The following is a 14,270-nucleotide window of genomic DNA, read 5'->3' on the forward strand; positions in this document are numbered from 1 at the left end:
GGAGATCAGAAGGCTCTGGGATTACTGAATAGGTTTTAAATTAACCCTATTTCTAGGTAATGTTTACCTTTGTAGTGTCCCATGAACAAGTATTATTCACAGCGTAGTCAGTCCACCTATTTCGGCTGTGTTTCCAGCTGGCAAACCAGTTCTGCATTGTGTGGACATTCCTGTCATATTTAAGTTACACTTCCTGCTAGCGGATACCATCCTGTGTACTTTCTGCTTAATCCTAGAGGTAGCCTCACCTTGTGCTTCAAAATCCCCTAAAGGTACCAAAGAAAAGGTGATTTCCCCTTGATGTCATGAAGCAAGCAGAGGCGCTCCAACTACAACTTTTACGTATTTCAGTGTTTGGTGGTGTCTAGTAAATCACATAAAGTCCAAAGGTCCCTGTGCACTGGAGCTTCATCTTCCCATTGTTCTGGGACAGTTAGGGCCCTTTTACACTTAATCAGTTGCTCTCAGTTATAACTGAAAGAAAAGTGATTTTGAGGCAGGGGTCACACTTACCGGCTTTCGTACGCGTTTTCTGCACAGAAAAACTGACTTCAACTGAGAACTCATGTTAATCAATAAGCAAGGTCACACTTTAATGCAGATTTCGTATGCAGAAAAAAAAACTGACATCTTGCGCAATTTGTCAGTTTTCTCTATGAATTACATTGGCTGCTGTAAGGCAGGGGTCACACTTGTCTTTCAGTTTTCTGCAAAGTGTAGAAACTGAAAGACAAGTGTGACCCCTGCCTCAAAGTAATGCCCATGTTTTCCTATGGCCTCTTTTACACTTAACGCGTTTTAACTGAAATCTTCTTCAAACCTGGTGGAACAGACCCTACTCCAAAAATAAACTCTTGCTTAGCTGAGCTACAGGCATGGATGAATGATAACTGGTTGAAACTGAATGCTGACAAAACTGAGGTCCTCTTTGTCCAAAGCCAGTGCTCGCCATCAAAACAGCTCTATCCTAAAGCAACACCAATCAGGATTGGGAATTCAGACATAAACAGCTCCAACCTTGTGCGCAGCCTTGGCGTACTAATCGATGGGGATTTGAGTTTCAGAAACCAAATTTCATCTGTAGTTAAATCTTCCTACTTTCATCTGAAGAACATTGCAAAGATTAAACATCTGATTCCCCCAGAGGATCTTCCAACCCTAGTTCACGCCTTCATCACATCACGGCTGGACTACTGCAATGCCCTTTATGCTGGCCTCCCCAAAAAGGACCTGCGTCGCCTGCAATTAGTGCAGAATGCTGCTGCCAGATTGCTAATAAACCAGCTTTGCCACTGTCACATTACACCGATCCTTCGCTCACTGCACTGGCTACCAGTAGAATGGAGAATACTCTTCAAGATTGGACTGCTGACATTCAAATCCCTGCACAATCTGGGCCCTGGATACATGAAGGACCTGCTGAAGCTGCACCACACCTCTCACAACCTCAGATCAGCAAGTTCTATAAACTTGGTCACTCCCAGAGTGCACCTCAAAAAATCTCGAGATAAAGCCTTCTGTCATGCTGGCCCTACTCTTTGGAACTCCCTGCCACACCCAGTAAAGACAGCACCATCCCTGGAGCTATTCAAATCCAGACTGAAAAGCCACCTGTTTAGCCTGGCATTTCCGGACTTATAAAATTCTTCCTCTGTACCACGATGGTCGGAGCCATGCTTATGCGCTTTGAGTCCCATGGGAGAAAAGCGCTCTACAAATGTTATTTGTTGTTGTTCTTCCCAATGCACTGCTATGGAAAAAACGCATACCAACGCGCACTAATGCATACCAACTGATTAAGTGTAAACGGGGCCTTAAGTAGCAGAGTCACCGACAGAGCAGGCCACTGGCATCCGCTCTGTATTTTCACTGGTGTTGCATTAGCCTCCAGTCGTGTTCCATGAGGTGATACCTGGGCATACCTATAATTAAGCCACTGGGCCATTTAGGCCCAGGGTAAAGCCAAAAAATGGCTCTCTCTGCTCCTGCATAAGTCCAGGCGGCATTAATTACTATTCCCCCTCCAGGCCTCCATGGATAGTGGGGAAAGATATAATTCAGCTGCCACAGAGTAGGGACACCAAGAGCCAAATATAGTGTAGGATGTACTGGTAGTTGAAATGAAGTATGATAGAGTAATAATCTATTCTCACAAGGCAGGGTTACCTCAAAGGCAACCACTGTATAGGCAGGTGGGAAGATTAGACCTGACCCCACTCAGGATTAAGAAGTCGCTCTCTGTAGATGAGGGGAAAAAAAGGGGGTAACACCCCTCCACCAGGGATGGATTTGATATAGCGGATACAGTAGATACAGAGGCGTCAAAAGGATAAAAATATCTAAAAAGTTTAAAACATGACGTGGCTTTGGTGCATCGGGCTCTTCTGACCACATATGCTATTGCTCCATTGTTATTGCCTGATGAAGCGAGATCAAACCTGCGAAACGCGTTGCATTGTCCCTCAGAGTATGTATATAAACTTGTTGCATTTGACAAACACATTGGCAATTTTTGTGTCAGCTTGGAGGAGGCGAGTCCACCACTGCCTTTTAAACTTTTTAGATATTTTTATCCTCTTGGCACCTCTGTATCCATACTACGCTAATTCAACTGCTAGTCATTGCCGTTTTTAAAGTCATTTGAGCTTCATCTTTTGATAGCACTCAAATTATTGTCTGAGCGCCGCTGAAGCCGTAATTGCTATTGCGGGCTATGGTGGCGCCAGCTGTGCTGAAATCTACAGCACCATTTCTACAGCTCTCCAACAGTTCCAGCCCAAGTTCATGCAGACACGCTCCTCATGCAGACACGCTCCTCATGCAGACACGCTCCTCATGCAGACACGCTCCTCATGCAGGCACCCTCCTCATGCAGGCACCCTCCTCATGCAGGCACCCTCCTCATGCAGACACGCTCCTCATGCAGACACGCTCCTCATGCAGACACGCTCCTCATGCAGACACGCTCCTCATGCAGACACGCTCCTCATGCAGACACCCTCCTCATGCAGACACCCTCCTCATGCAGACACCCTCCTCATGCAGACACCCTCCTCATGCAGACACGCTCCTCATGCAGACACGCTCCTCATGCAGACACGCTCCTCATGCAGACACGCTCCTCATGCAGACACCCTCCTCATGCAGACACCCTCCTCATGCAGGCACCCTCCTCATGCAGACACCCTCCTCATGCAGACACCCTCCTCATGCAGGCACCCTCCTCATGCAGACACGCGCCTCAGCGACGGCCCGGCACAGAATTTATCAGCTTCCAGCATGTTGGGTTAAAGTACACATGCAGTTAGAGGAATATGGGGGCTGCCATATTTATTTCCTTTCAAGCAATACCAGTTACCTGGCTGTCCTGCTGATCCTCTGCCTCTAATACTTTTAGCCATAGCATGCAGATGTTTCAGACAAGATTAGCTACAAGCTACATGCTTGTTTCTGGTGAGAATCAGACACTACTGCAGCCTAATAGATCAGCAAGATGCCAGGCAGCTAGTATTGTTTAAAAGTAAATAACTATGGCGGCCTCCATATCACTCTCACCTTGAGTTCTATTTAAAGAGAACCTAAAGGGCCCATTCACACTAGAAGCGCTTTTCTGAGCATTTTGAGATTGATTAGTGTTTTTAAAATCGTTCCTATTCACTTTCATTAAAACCGCGGTAAAAATCGAAGAAAAATCACCGCCATTGCGTACGCCAAAATCGTTGTGATTTTTCTATGATTTTTACTGCGATTTTAATGAAAGTGAATGGGAGCGATTTAAAAAAAACGCTAATCAAACACAAAATGCTCAGAAAAGCGCTTATAGTGTGAATGGGCCCGAAGCAAGTAAAATTATTTAAAATAAACACACGAGATCCCTTCCAGTTCTGACAATATTTTATACCAGTTGCTGACAGTTATATATCAGCAGCTGTCAGTTACAACTGAATGTGCAAGGTAATGTCCATGTTTCCCTATTGCTCAAGTGGGTGATAATGCAGTTTAACAGTGTTCTGACCAGCAAGCTGTTATGGGGTAATGGCCATTTTTAAAATGGAGAATGGAAAATTCCATTGATCACAGTGGACAAATGGGACGCAGGAGAGGAGAAGGAGATTGAGGAGTAGACTACTCGAGGTAAGTATGACATGTTTATGGTTATTTTGACTTTTTATTTTCAGTTCAGGTTCTCTTTAAGTTTGTAAGCCCATTCTCTATTACACGTAATGTTTCATTGTAGACAATAAATGGAATATACAGTATGTGCGCATTGTACAGACATTGCTTTTACACCTAATGAAGGGCACAAATCCTGAAATGTTGAGCAGGACCCTATAATACCATCAGGCAACAGTGCTTCCATTCCATGTGAGCCAGGTTTTGTTTCTCCAATTATAATAAGCCACTTACTGTATATGCAATTCACTTTTTCACCAGTGTTTTCTCCAGTGGCGTAGCTAAAAAGCTGTGGGCCCCAATGCAAGTTTTACAATGGGGCCCCCTAAGCACTCTATATATATATAACAATTTATACGGCGCACCAAAACCTGCCAATGGCAAGTACAGTGTCAGAGGTGCAAGAAGGGGATGGGGAGCAGTGTGCTAATGATTACCACTATTCACAGTATCTATAGAAGTGATTATTACCAGCACAGGACCAATAGAGAGCTAATACTGTAGTTAAGGGAGGGCCCTTTGGGGCCCCTCTGGCCCAAGGGCCCCGATGCGGTTGCTACCTCTGCAACCCCTATTGCTACGCCCCTGGTTTTCTCCTAGGAGATAATTTTTCTATTTAAAATAATTTTTCAGCACTCTGCAATTGAAAAAGTACCAAAAAGTAGGTGAGAGGGTACCATCAAAAACATTTTGAGTATTTTTTTACTTGCTGGTGGTTTAAAATGCATTTTATTTACAAGTTATGAAAATATGACGCAGGGGAAAACTCAGGAGAAAAATGTAATTGCATCTGGGCCATAGTGTTTTCTTGTTCTATCCCTTGGGAATTTTGCATATGTGCTGTTCCCGTCACCAGGAGCTCCTCCTCTGGACTCTTGTCTTGGGGGCTCTGCTAGAGATAGCTCTGCATTTATATGTTCCCAGCTCTGCACACCAGCTGTACCCATCCCCCGGGTGCACCACATGGTGGATTTTTCTGTTCCTTAGATGAGATGAACGGTTTCCACCTTGATACAAATGTTCATGCAAATTGTATGTAGTGTGGCAATTCAATAGCAAGTGTATTTAACCACTTAAAGACCGCTCCAGGCCAACAGGCGTGGATGCGACGGCAGCCCCAGGACCACCTAGCACCGATCGGCATAAGGTCCTGGGGGCGGGGATTGCAGGAGATCTCCGCTTGGATGACGGAGTTCCGCTCCGCCTTCAGTCTCCCAGCAGCTGGAGACTGTTAGACGGCGATAACGCCGTCTTTTTACTTAGTGCAGCACTGTGATCTAAGGCAGGCGGCAGCACTGTACTGGGGACAGCCGTGTGACACGGCTGTCCCCCTGGTAGGCTCGGGGGTGACCTGCTGTCATAGGCTGCACCCTACGACAACCGATCACAGTGATTGGCTGACAGGAGGAGGGGGAAAGTAAAATAAATAAAAAAATATGCACTTTTATTTAAAAAATAATAACAAATATTGATTAAAAAAAAACAAACAGTGGAGCGATCAGACCCCACCAACAGTAAGCTCTGTTGGTTGGGAGAAAAGGGGGGGGGGATCACTTGTGTGCTGACATGTGCGGCCCTGCAGCGAGGCCTTAAAGCTACAGTGGCATATTTATTGAAAAATGGCCTGGTCTTTAGGGGGGTTTAACACTGCAGTCCTCAAGTGGTTAAGAAGGAACTGTAACCAAAATAACTTTATTTTTCTTTACAATATTTGTAAGTCATTTACCGCAATCAGTGTTAGCCCATTGTAAAATCTTTCCTCTCCAATGTACTTTCTGATATTTATCACAGGTGGTGACCACTTTAGTAATCTCTGTGGAATGTTCATTTACTGAGAGTTCTAAAGCCAATACAAAAAGCATAGCCGGTCTCCCAGAATGCTCTGGGGAGAGAATTCCACATAATAAACAGCCTAGGATAAGCCTCAGTGGGAAGGCGTGGCTGCATACCAATATACAGAAATATACAGCTATAGGAAGTGTGTCTGATTCTGATACCAGAATAATGTATCCTGGAAAGTGGGTATGCTGAATAATTTACTGCATTATACTACATGTCATTACAGTTCCTCTTTAACGGACTCGCTTTTAAGTTGCACGCAATTTGCAACAAATGTTTGCTGTAACTGGAAAATAAGCACCTCAGTGATCATCTGTATCCTTCAGTGTCTCCCAGTGGTGAGATCCCTGCAGACCTGCTGCCCCCCCAGATTAGATTTTCCATGTATATTACATTATTAAGTGAGAGCAAAGAGGTTGGTAACAGTGACTATGACGGAAGACCTCACAGGTGGAATTCCCAAGAGCAAACAACAATCAGACCCACACCTACAGCTTTGACAGGTCACTGCCCTGGAGAAATATTAGCTCATAAATCCCAGGAGGGCCAAAGGTCTGTTGGAAGGGTAATAAGCGATTCCGGGTGCCGTGCTGGGCCAAATCCATCACGAAGGGGAACCCCAAATCACTTCCACCTACTCGGGAATGGTAGCTGCCACATATAACTCGCGAAGGACATAAGTCGCACATAGTAATGGGAACCTGCAGTCCTGCTCTACAGTGACAGTATGCAGCATAGGACATACACAGCAACACATGGGAATCTCTTTAAACTTCAATAGTTCTGCATTATTATGACTTAAAAAGTGATCTTTTTTCACGCAAGTCCTAAATCTAGTTAACGAGAGGACAATTAAACTAATGAACACAAAACATTGTCTCAATTTATTTCGTGTGGAAATGGATGTGTGGTCAAATATTGACATGTGGCAGAAGTACACCAAGCTTTGCATTCACTGGCGCCCCCTTTTTCCATCAACAATAATGGCAATTAAACATTTCAGTACCTGTTGATAAGGTCTGCATAGTTTAGCTTGTTCCTTCCTTGCAAAACAGCTCAGACTTACATAATGGGGGAAATCCTCAAGTGAACTGCTGGTTAAAAGTCCAGATACAACATTTCTATACGAATAAAGTCAGGACTCTGCCTTGACTATTCCAAAATATTAACTATCTGCTTTAACCATTTTTTGGGGTAATTGAACTTGCGTATTTTGGCCTAGTGCACACCAGAGCGGTTCTGCTGCGGTTTGCGATCCGCTTGCGGGTAATGGGTAATGTATTTCAATGGGCTGGTGCATACCAGAGCGGGAGGCGTTTTGCAGAAACGCATACTCCTGGGCTGCTGCAGATTTTGGATTGCGGATGCGTTTCTGCCTCAATGTTAAGTATAGGAAAACCGCAAAACGCTCTGAAAAACGGCACTTCAGAGCGGTTTGCCAGGCGTTTTTGTTACAGTAGCTGTTCAGTAACAGCTTTACTGTAACAATACATGACATCTACTACACCAAAAAACGCTTCACAAAACCGCAAAATGCTAGCTGAACCGCTACAGAAAAATAAGAGAAAGCGTTTCAAAATCTGCTAGCATTTTGCGGATCTGCTAACGGTTTTTGGTGTGCACCAGGCCTTAGAGTTGACTTGCTGCATGATCTAGCTCATAAGTAGAAACTTGATAAGGGAACTGAACACTTATCAAAATCTGTAAAATGTGTGGACTTTGGGGAGTATAGCAGGCATCTACTTACCTAGGCGGGATGCTCCGCAGCCACCATTGTTTATACAGACGCCTCCATTTTGTATCCCCCATGCCGCAAGTTAAAATTCTTGGAGCGATATCCTCTTTCCCCAGCCGCCGTGATGCCTGCTGGGGATGAGCAATGCATGCTGGGAGATGTAGTTCATTGGTGTGGTTACATCTCTCAGCCAAGAGAAGTAATCACATCAATGGAAGCTATATCTCTCGGCATGCATCATGGCTGCTGGGGACATAGGAGAAAACTGCTGGAACTTATAGAACGGAGGATACAAAATGGAGCTGTCCATATAGGCGGCGCGCTACGGCGCATTCCCCCGCAGGTAAGTAAATGCCTGCTTTACCACCAAAAGCTCACCCAGTTTACATACCTACCTTATGGGGGAGGCTCGTTTGACAAATGTTGATAAAACAGTGCAATGATATCCAGGCAATTTCTAGCAGAATTTGCTTGCATCATTCATATCTCATGGTCCCAACAATTATGGCAAGCGTTCTGTACAGCCAACACCACGTTTACAGATAGGATAAGGTTCAGGGTTGGGGTGTCACCTTATCGCTTTGTGGCTTGAAGTGTTATTCTCTGGAATGATACATGCCTTATTTGTGGTGTGCTTATTATTGGAGAACTACTCCAATTTAAAAATGTTTGTCACTGACTGAAATGCATAACTTCCAGGGCCGGCCTGCTCATGAGGCGGGGTGAAACTTTTGCCTCAGGCGGAAAACTTCCAGGGGCGGCACCCGCCCGTCCGTGGGTTCGGGGGGGGGGCGCCGAGCTGGAGGGGTAGCGGGCAGGACGGGGGTATTGGGCCTAGTGGTGGGGAGGGAGAGGGGGTCGGACCCCCCCCCCCCCCCCCCCGCCTGGGTCCCCCGATCTGCGCTCCCCTCCAGCTGTAAATAGTTAGGAAGCAGCCGATAGTAAGAGGCACGGGCGGGGAGGACTCACCTGTTCCAGTGTGCCCTCCGCTGACGTCACATCCTGCAACGCCCTCCACTTACAATACAGTGAGGGGAGCGGCAGTTTTTTCTAAATTTGCCTCAGGCGGCAAAAAGTCTAGGGCCAGCCTTTATATGAAATAATACTGTCACATGTGTTACACAGTCATCTTACTCTAATTTTCCTAGCTTTAGGATCTAATTATCTAGCTTTAGCAATGGAAGACAGAGCCGCTGCAACCACCAGTGCAGAGCAAAAGGATCCAAACGTCTCCAAGCAAAAGTCCCAAAAAAAAAGAAATCCCGCGACACCGATTGGCAAGGTAAAAAAATCCAAGGCTTTATTTAGAACATCAAATGACACACAGAAAGAAGCTCACGCGTATCAGCGCTCTGCATGGCTCCTTAAAGGGTACCAGAGATGTACCCTAGACGAAAAAATGAAAAAGAAGTTATACATACCTGGGGCTTCCTCCAGCCCTATACGCACGGATCTATCCCACGCCGCCGTCCTCCTCTGCACGCATCTACGAGAACCGGCTCCCGTCAGTGACGTCATCGGAGCCAGTCTACGCAGGAGAAGTGCGCCCTCTACGTATCTCTCCATACACTGCTGCAGAGATACACAGAGTGCACTTCTGCTACGCTTAGACTGGCTCCAACTGACGGAATAGCAGGGAGCCGGTTCTCGTAGCTGCGGGCAGCGGTGGGTGGCGGCGTGGGATCGATCAGCGCATATGGGGCTGGAGGAAGCCCCAGGTAAAACATCTTTATTTTTTCATCTCTGGTTCCCTTTAATCATAGCTATGATTAAGGAGCCATGCAGTGCTCCGATACGCGTGAGCTTTTTTTTCTGTGTCATTTGATGTTCTAAATAAAGCCTTGGATTAATTTACCTTGCCAATCGGTGTAGCAGGATTTCCTTTTTTGGAACTTTTATCTAGTTTTAGGAAAACCGTGAACCAGTACATGAAAAACAGATCACATTTTAGATCATATTTATATTAAACTTTCCAGCACCTCCATGTACTGGGAGTGGACTTAAAGAGTACCTAAAGTAAAATAAAGATGGCCAGTTTAACTTACCTGGGGATTCTTTCAGCCCCCCTTGGTCCTCCTGGTTCCTTGCCATCATTTCACTCTTCTTCCTTCAGCCTTTGTGCTACTCCAAAAGCTGTCCGACGGCGCTCGTGCCACCCCAGCCGTGATCCTCCTTAATTCTGACCCCGTAGTAGGGAGCGAGCAAGCGCATGCACAGTTGCAATTCTTACAAACTGTGCAAAGCTCAGAACCTGCGATCAGGGTGCGCAGCACTCGGAACAGCACAGCGGCCGCAGGGAGAAGAATTACCAGTGCTGCGAGGGACCGCAACAGCTGCAGGGGGCTGGATGAAGCTCCAGGTAAGTTAAAATGGCCATCTTTATTTTAATTTAGGTACCCTTTAAGGTGGCCATTAGTGATGGTCGATGAGATGCAAATAATTTTAAATTTGATCCAGCATCCCGCAAATTTTGTATGCAAATTAATGCAGCTTGAACAGGAACCAATCCAACTAAGGTAAAATGGATTGTCCCATTTTCAAGCTGCAATACACTTAGCTTTTCCTGTCGATATTGATTGCATTGGATGGAGGGTGTAGATTGATCGGCAGCTGAATGACAGTCCATAGCGTTGCACCGTTACCGCTGAAATCTTTTAAAATCCTATGCCTATTGTGTGGCAGTAATAGATCCCCGTGACGTCATCTGGTGCTTATCTATCAGTGTATGGCCACCTGTAGTTGGGGATGTATGAGGTCATTGTCAGCATTGTGCTGCGGTGGACCTTCTGGGAGGGGTAGAGAGACAGGCCACAAGGACGCTGCTCTTTAGCACAGTGAAGAGACTGTAGACTACCAGCGTAGAAGCCTCTGGCACTGGTCCATACCACAACAGAAACTCCAGATAGCACTGATGTCCCGCAGCCCCATTCCAGCCTTCACCTTAGAATGTGACAGAGCAGGAAGGACCAGATTCTTTTTTTTTTTTTCCCTCAAACTCAGATGCATACCTAGTACGGGAAGCTTGTCAGCTAGAGGCCTACCAGCCTTAAAGAGGAACTCCAGCCTAAACAAACATACTGTCATTAAGTTACATTAGTTATGTTCATTAAAATAGATAGGTAATATAATCTCTTACCCACCCTGTTCTAAAAGAACAGCCAAATGTTTGATTCCATGATGGCAGCCATCTTTTTGGTTGAAAGGAGGTGACAGGGAGCATGAGACACAGTTCCAACTGTCCTGTGTCCTGAGCACCTCTCCCAGTTGCTAGGCAACGTGAATAACAACATAGGAAACCCCATCATGCTCTGCACAGCATCAGGGCAAAAAAGCCTGGGATTTTTTTCCCTGAAGGGTGAAGCTTAGCTAAAAATGCAGCTAAAAATGATGCTTTGGTAAGAAAAACAAAGTTCTGATGCTGTGAAACTGTTAAATAAACACCAAGCCTTTTCAGTTCTGCTGAGAAGATTTTTAGTCCAGAGGTTCACTTTAAGTGGCTATATGCCATCGCTGGGCAATGCCATCATCATAGTTTGTGCAATACTTGCGTCATTTTTATTGTACAGCTTATATAGTTCTATGTATGATTCCAGGGTCTTATGGTCACCCTTCTAGTGCTCAATCCTCCCTTCTCTCGACTGGCCTCACTGTTTCACTTGCCTTAAGTTGCCTTCCTCGAGACAATGGGAAGGGACTCAATCTATAATTATAGCTTCCGCACATACGTATGCACATTCAGCCCTCATCCATTTAACTATTAAGCCCCATCCTCCCCCTTCAGACTCACAGATCATACCGAAAACCATTATCTATTCGCCAATTTGTTCCACGGATTGCCCCCCCCCCTTCCCCATAATATGCGCTGTATACCTTCAACCCAAAAATGTGTATATATTTATAGTTTATCTAGTTATTCTTCTGTAATTGCCCGCCAGATCTTACTATAAGGTCTAACCCATTCACATCCAACATGGTCCATTTCCTGGCCTGCCGTTTCTTGGGGGGGGGGGGGGAGGTTTAGATCTTTCCACATGTCTGCTATCATTAAGGTACTACCCTTACCCCCACCCGTGTCCGTAAAGCCAAAAATAGCTTCTTCTGCAGAGAGATCGAAGTCACCTGCTAGCAGTTCTCTACTAAAATTGATTATTCCATCCCAAAGGTCTTAACTATGGGGCATGTCCACCACATGTGTAGCTCTGTCCCGTCCTCCTGCCCGCACCTCCAACAAACCTCTCTGTGACTGGAGAATCTTTGAATACGGGCAGGGGTAATATACCATCTAGCAGTGGTCTTGTACTGGATAAGTTGCTATCCCGCATCCTGTATGGTCCAGTTGCAACGCCAGAAGGACCAGATTCTGCTGTCAGCTGAGCCCGACAGGGATAAAACCACAACGGACTGTCAAAGCTTGGAACATTTCCCTGCTCCACCCAGAACTGAAATAAAAACCCTTTGCCTGAAGTTGAAATTAAATCAAGTGAAATAAAGTAAATCAAACTGTAACCACCGGTGGCTGACATGTAGCCCTACAGCCTCGCGGTTATTTACAATACAATGGCATCTGCTACTGGATACATGACACGTCCGTTCCCTCTGCATCCAGAGCTGCTGCTTCCCCAGCACTGGCATCTTTCCCGTGTTGCAGCTGCTTTTTTAAAGAGTAACTTTAACCCAGGACTGAACGTCATTGATATCAGTAGGAAATATTCCATTTGCCATGAGAAATCTTTTCCTTTTCTCAAATAGAGCATCGGGAAGGTCTGTATGGCTGATACTGTGGTGAAATCCCTCCCACAGTGTGATGTCAGGAACATGGTTCTGACAGTTTTCTGTCTGTGAGCCTCAGTGCATTGTGGGAAATGAAGGCTTTTTCCAACTGCCAAGTAAGTAGTATCTCCCTCTGTGCATAGAACTCTCAGTAACGAACATTCCGCAAGGATCAATTGACCGTACTAAAGATAAGGGGCCCATACACTCAGCCGATTTTCTGGCCGACTGATCGATCAAAATCGATTGCAAATCGGTTGGCCAATCGACCGATCGACGGCCGATTTCGATGGATTTCCATCGAACTGGCAGGGTGGAAAATTTAGGTCGATCTGATGAGATTGCTTATCATTTTGCATTGGCCCTAATGGAATTCTGATGGCAAAAAAATGCCATCAGATCGAATTTCAATAGATTTCAAACTGAAATCTATTGGAATTCTATCCTGGTAAAAAATGTTCTAAAAACACATCAGATAGATCATCAGATGCATTTCTTATCTATCTGCTGCTAATCTGACGAGTGTATGGGCACCTATATTGTAACCTGTGATGAATGTCAGAATGTAAATCAGGGAGAGGAAAGATCTTACAATGGGCAAGCACTCAATTTCTAAATACATACTGTAAAAAAAAAATGTATTCATGATGTTATTTTTTCTACAGTTCCTCTTTAAGATGCTCCTTTAACACTGGCATAAACTGACCCCACCTTACCCAACATCAGCAACTCTCAAACACTACTCTTTTCCTAATGCTGGGAATACGCCATACGTTTTTTCAGCAGATAAATGGTTCGATAGATAATTTTCGACATGTCCGATCTTATTTTCGATTAAAAAAAAAATTGATGGAAGATCGGACAGTGAATCGACTGAAAAATCTCATTGTGTATTTCCAGCATAACACTGGCATCTCCCAGACACAACTCTACATTAACATGGGCATCTCCCACACACTGGCATCTCCCCCAAACTGCCACTCCACCAGTACTGGCATCTTTCAAACACTATTTTCCCTACACCAACTACTCCTCATACTGCTGCTCTGCCAATATTGGCATCAACCCTACACTTTTTCTCTCCTGGTTTAACTTTGTGGACGGATGTCTTTTTTCAACCAAACTAACGTTACTGTTCTGCCAACACTGGCATCTTCCAATAGCTGCTGTCCCCCAAAACTGGCCTCTTCCTCACACTACTACTGTCCAAACAGGGCAGTATGTGCCCAGCGCAGCTGCCCCCATTAGGTGGCCATACATGTAGAGATTTTGCTGTACGATTGACCATTTGATTTGATAATTTTATCAAATAAAGAGAGAATCAAGTGAGTCCTAGCGTGTTCAGTCAATGAAAACTGGCAATCTTGTTGAATCAATCAACTTCTTTGATCCGAGCAGTCTTGTGCTCACATGATTTCGATCGACAAAGTAGTGAGTAGGCCACTAGTCAATCCACTTTCGATCAACCACACTAAAGTTGATTGACCAATAAAGGCAATCACTTTGTCGATCAAAGCAAAATCGCTAGATGTTTGGCTACATTTAGCAATGCAGCTCACCCAGGACTGGTATCTTCCAGATACTGCTGATTAAACAATTACCGTCTTCTAAACCCTAGTGGGACACCACCACCACCCCTCACAGTGATGATATCCAACTAAGTTAGGGTCTGGTAACTGCTGTCCCATAGCCTGCAAAAAGATGAATATAATCTGAGGCATACATACAGCAACAAATAACAGTCCAAGCTGGA

This window comes from Hyperolius riggenbachi, chromosome 12 (assembly GCF_040937935.1).
Source record: "Hyperolius riggenbachi isolate aHypRig1 chromosome 12, aHypRig1.pri, whole genome shotgun sequence".
Taxonomy (NCBI): domain Eukaryota; kingdom Metazoa; phylum Chordata; class Amphibia; order Anura; family Hyperoliidae; genus Hyperolius; species Hyperolius riggenbachi.